A 6,181-nucleotide genomic window follows, 5' to 3' on the forward strand; every position below is an offset into this window, starting at 1 on the left:
GAGGAAAGGGGGGGTTCAACCTTTGCAAATCAATCAACACGATAGATCACATTAATAAAAGAAAAGAAAAGAAAGGAAAAGCAAAGCAAAGCAAAGCAAAGCAAAGAAAAGAATCATATGGCCCTCTCAACTGATGCAGGAAAAACATTAGACAAAATACAACATTTGACAAAATACAATCCTTTCTTGATTAAAACTCTTCAAAGTTTAGAGATAGAGGGAACATACCTCAATATCATAAAAGCCATCTATGAAAATTCCACAGTGAATATCATTATCAATGAGGAAAAACTTAAAGTCAGGAGCACGACAGGGAAGTCAACTCTCACTACTGTTGTTCAACACAACTCTAGAAGTCCTGGCTTCAGCAATCAGACAACAAAAATAAATAAAAGTTATTCAGATTGGAAAAGAAGTCAAACTCTAACTCTTCAGAGATGACATGATACTCTATGTGGAAAACCCAAAAGGCTCTACCTTAAAACTGCTAGAACTCATACAGGAATTCAGCAACTTGGAAGGATACAAAATCGGTGCACAGAAATCAGTTGCATTTCTATACACTAACAATGTAATGGAAGAAAGAGAAATTAAGGAATCAGTTCCATTTACAATTGCACCAAAAGCCACCAGATACCCAGAAATAAACATAACCAAAGAGGTAAAGAATTTATACTCTAGAAACTACAGAACACTTATGAAATAAATGGATGAAGACACAAAGAGATGGACAAATATTCCTTGCTCATGGATTGGAAGAATAAACATTGTTAAAATGTCTATGTTACCCAGAGCAATATACAAATTCACTGCAATCCCTATCAAAATACCATTGACATTTTTCACAGAGCTGGAACAATCCTAAAATCTGTATGGAACCAGAAAAGACCTTGAAAAGCCAGGGGAATGTCCGACTTCAAGCTCTATTAGAAAGCAGTGATCAATACAGCATGGTACTGGAACAAAAACAGATGCATAGATCAATGGAACAGAACAGAGAGCCCAGATGTGGACCCTCAACTCTATGGTTGATTAGTCTTTGACAAAGCAGGAGAGAATATCCAATGGAAAAAAGACAGACTCGTCAATAAATGATGTTGGGAAAATTGGACAGCCACATGCAGAGAATGAGATTCTCTTATACTATACATAAAGATAAGCTCAAAATGGATGAAAGACCTCACTGTGAAACAGGAATCCATCAAAATCCTAAAGGAGAACATAGGCAGTAACCTCTTCAACACCAACCACAGCAACTTCTTGCAAGACACATCACTAAAGGCAAGGGAAACAAAACCAAAAATGAAATTTTGGGACTTCATCAAGACGAAAAACTTCTTCACAGCAAAGGAAACAGTCACCAAAACCAAGACATAAACCATTGAATGGGAGAAGATATTTGCAAATGACACTACAAATAAAGATCTGGGTGCTTGGGTGGCTCAGAAGTTAAAAGTGTCTGCCGTCAGCTCTGGTCATGATCCTGGGACCTGAGATCAAGTCCTGCATTGGGCTCCCAGATCAGCAGGGAGTCTGCTTTTCCGTCTCCCTCTGCCCCTCCTTTCCACTCTTGCTCTCTTTCCCATGATCTCTCTTTCAAATAAATAAATACAATCTTTTAAAAAAGAAAATAAAATAAACAAAATCAGAAATAAAGATGAGAAACAACAAAAAAGAAAATAAAATCAGAAATAAAGATAAGAAACAACAACTGATGTCACAGAAATAAAAAGAATTGTAGAAATTGAAAATTTCCTACAAAAATAATTGTAAGAAAATATTATGAAAAAATATATGCCAAGAAAATGGCCAAACTAAGAGGAATAGATAAATTCCCAGAAACATATAGACGCCCCAAAATGAATTGGGAAGAAATAGAAAACTTGAATAGACCAATTACTAACAATGAAATTGAATTAGTAATGAAAAAATTTCTAACAAACCAAGTCCAGGACCAGATGGCTTCAAAAGTGGTTTTTACCAAACATTTCTAGAAAAGTTGTTGCCTATTCTCAAACTGTTAAAATTAGGAGAGGAAAAAATGTTTCCAAGTTAATTTTATGAGGCCAGCATTACCCTCATACAAAAACAGATAAAGATACTGCCAAAAAAGAAAATTGCAGGCTATACTTCTGATGAAAAAGATGCAAAATCCAACAAAATATTAGCAACTGAATATAACAATATATAAAAAATATATAAAAACATATATAAAATATATTTTATATATATAAATATATATAATAATATATTAAAAAAAATAATTCATCCAAGTTCCAGTGAAGTGGAACTTACTTCTGAGTTATAAGTGTGGTTCAATAGTCACAAATCAATCAACAAGATATATGACACCACCAAGAGAAAGGAGGAAACTATTATCATTTCGATGGTTGTAGATTCATCAGAAAAAGTATAACGTCCATTATGATAAAATCCCTCAACAATATAGATTTACAGATAACAACTCAATGTAATAAAGGTCACTATAAAAAACACATAGCTAAAATCATACTTAATGGTTAAAAACTGAGAACTTTTCTCTAAGGTCAGGAACAAGACAAGAATGCTCACTCTCACCACTTTCATTCAACATAATACTTGAAATTTCAACCTCAGTAATCAGACAAGAAGAGGGAATAAAAGGCATCCAGATTGGCAAGGAAGAAGTGAAATTTTCACTCTTTGCATTAAACCTTAGAAACTCCACCACAAAATTAGTATAAATGATAAATGAATTCAGTAAGTCTAAGGATACAAAATTAATATACAGAAACCCCTTACATTTCTAACACATAATGAAGCAGCAACAGGAGAAATTAGGAAAGCTTAATTTGCAATTACACCATTTGCTATGCCATTTGCAATTACACCAGGAATAATAAAATACTTAAGAATACCCTTAACAAAAGGGAGGAAAGACTTGTACTATTATAACTATAAAGCACTGATGAAAAAATTGAAAGTGACACAAAGAAATGGAAAGATATTCCATGCTTATGGTTTAGAAGAACAAATATTATTAGCTTGCCCATAATATACAAAGCAATCTACAGATTTAACACAATACCTTCAAAATGCCAACAGCATTTTTTCACAGAATGAGAGCATACAATCCTAAAATTTGCATGGAACCACAAAACACTCTGAATGGCCAAAGCAATCTTGAAAAAGAAAAACAATGCTGAAGGTATCACAATTCCAGATTTCAAATTATCCTAAAAAGCTATAGCAATCAAAACAATATGATACTGGAACAAAATTACACACACGTTAATGGAACAGAGTAGAGAGCCCAGAAATAAGTCCATGATTTTATGATCAATTAAACATTCAACAAAGGAGGCAAGAATATGGAGTAAGAAATAGAAAGTCTCTTCAACAAATGTTGGAAAAACTGGACAGCTATATGAAAGAAAGAAGCTGGAGTACATTCTTATACTATATAAAAAATAAACTCAAAGTGTATTAAGGCCCTAAATGTGAGACCTGAAATTACATAAACATCCTAGAAGGGAGCACAGACAGTGAGTGCTCTGAGATAGGCTATAACAACATTTTTCCAGATATGTCTCCTAAGGTAAGGAAAAAAAAAAAACAAAGTTAAGCTATTGGGATTACATAAAAATAAAATATTTCTGCACAGTGAAGGGAAACCTTCAGGAAAACTGAAAAACAATCTACTGAATGTGAGGAGATATTTGTTACCGACATGTGTGGTAAACAGTTAATATCCAACTATTAAAAAAAAAAAAGAGTAAACTCAAAACTGAAAAAAACAAGTTCCAGTTTAAACTGGAGGGGGAGACAAAGCATGAGAGAAGACAGACTCTGAGAAACAAACTGGAGAAGAAAGGGGTGTGTGGATGGGTGAGCCTGGTGATGGGTATTAAGGAGGGCACATATTGCATGGAGCACTGGGTGTGGTGCATAAACAATGAATCTTGGAACATTGAAAAAAGTAAAATAAAATTAAGATATAAAAAATAATAATCCAGTTTAAAAAAGAATGGATGACTTGAATAGGCATTTCTTCAAAGGAAACATACAGATGGCCAACAAACGTGAAAAGATGTTCAACATCACTCATCATCAGGGAAATGCCAATCAAAACCACAATGAGATACCATTGCACACCTGTTACATTTGTTAAATTAAAAAGAAAACACATAAGAAACAAGAGTTGGGGAGGATGTTGAGAAAAAAGAACCCTCCTGCATTGTTGGTGGGAATGCAAACTGGTGCAGCTACTGTGGAAAAAAAGGATGGAGGTTCCTCAAAAGGTTAAAAACAGAAAGGACTTCTCAAACTCAACACCCATAATACAGATAATCAAGTCAAAAAGTAGGCAGAAGAAATGAACAGACACTTCTCCAATGAAGACACACAAATGGCTAGCAGACACATGAAAAAATGTTCATCGTCATTAGCCATCAGGGAAGTTCAAATCAAACCCACATTGAGATATGACCTTATACCAGTTAGAATGGCAAAAATTAACTAGGTAGGAAACAATAAATGTAGAAAGGATGTGGAGAAAGGGGACCCCTCTTACACAGTTGGTGGGAATGCAAGTTGGTGCAATCACTTTGGAAAACAGTGTGGAAATTTCTCAAAACATTAAAAATAGAGCTACCCTATGACCCTGCAATTGCATTACTGGGTATTTACCCCAAGGATACAGATGTAGTGAAAAGAAGGGCCATCTGTGCCCCAAAGTTCATAACAGCAATGTCCACAATTGCCAAATTGTGGAAAGAGCCAAGATGCCCTTCTAAAGATGGATGGATAAAGAACATGTGGTCCATATATACAATGGAATATTACTCAGCCATCAGAAAGGATGGATGCCCAACTTTTGCATCAACATGGATAGGACTGGGAGAGATTATGCTTAGTGAAATAAGTCAAGCAGAGAAAGCCAATTATCATATGTTTCACTTACTCTTGGAACATAAGGAATAACATGGAGGACATTAGGAGAAGGAAAGGAAAACTGAAGGGGGAGAAATTGCAGGGGGAGATAAACCATGAGAAACTGTGGACTCTGAGAAACAAACAGGATTTTAGAGGGTATGGGTGGGGGGATGGGTAAGTCTGGTGGTGGGTATTAAGGAGGTTAGGTATTGCATGGAATACTGGGTGTTATGTGTAAACAGTGACTCTTGGAACACTACATCAAAACCTAGTGAAATATTGTACGGTGACTAACATAGCACAATAAAAATAAAAATAAATGGTCTCATCATCATTAGCCCTCAGGGAGATTCAAATTAAAACCACATTGAGATATCACCTTACACCAGTTAGAATGGCCAAAATTAACAAAACAGGAAACAACATGTGTTGGAGAGGATATGGAGAAAGGGGAACCCTCTTACACTGTTGGTGGGAATGCAATTTGGTGCAGCCTCTTTGGAGAACAGTGTGGAGATTCCTCAAGAAATTAAAAATAGAGCTTCCCTACGACCCTGCAATTGCACTCCTGGGTATTTACCCCAAAGATACAGATGTCGTGAAAAGAAGGGCCATCTGTACCCCAATGTTTATAGCAGCAATGGCCACAGTCGCCAAACTATGGAAAGAACCAAGATGCCCTTCAACGGATGAATGGATAAGGAAGATGTGGTCCATATACACTATGGAGTATGATGCCTCCATCAGAAAGGATGAATACCCAACTTTTGTAGCAACATGGACGGGACTGGAAGAGATTATGCTGAGTGAAATAAGTCAAGCAGAGAGAGTCAATTATCATATGGTTTCACTTATTTGTGGAGCATAACAAATAGCATGGAGGACAAGGGGCGTTAGAGAGGAGTAGGGAATTTGGGTAAATTAGAAGGGGAGGTGAACCATGAGAGACTATGGACTCTGAAAAACAGTCTGAGGGGTTGGAAGTGGCGGGGGGGTGGGAGGTTGGGGTACCAGGTGGTGGGTATTATAGAGGGCACGGCTTGCATGGAGCACTGGGTGTGGTGAAAAAATAATGAATACTGTTTTTCTGAAAATAAATAAATTGGAAAAAAAATAAAATAAATGGTCTTCCATCTTTTTGTGTCTCCTTCAATTTCTTTCATGAGTGTTCTGTAGTTCCTTGAGTACAGTTCCTTTACCTCTTTGGTTAGGTTTATTCCCAGGTACCTTATGGTTCTTGGTGCTATAGTAAATGGGATCGATTCTT

The sequence above is a fragment of the Neovison vison genome, chromosome 10 (genome assembly GCF_020171115.1).
Source record: "Neovison vison isolate M4711 chromosome 10, ASM_NN_V1, whole genome shotgun sequence".
Classification (NCBI taxonomy): Eukaryota; Metazoa; Chordata; class Mammalia; order Carnivora; family Mustelidae; genus Neogale; species Neogale vison.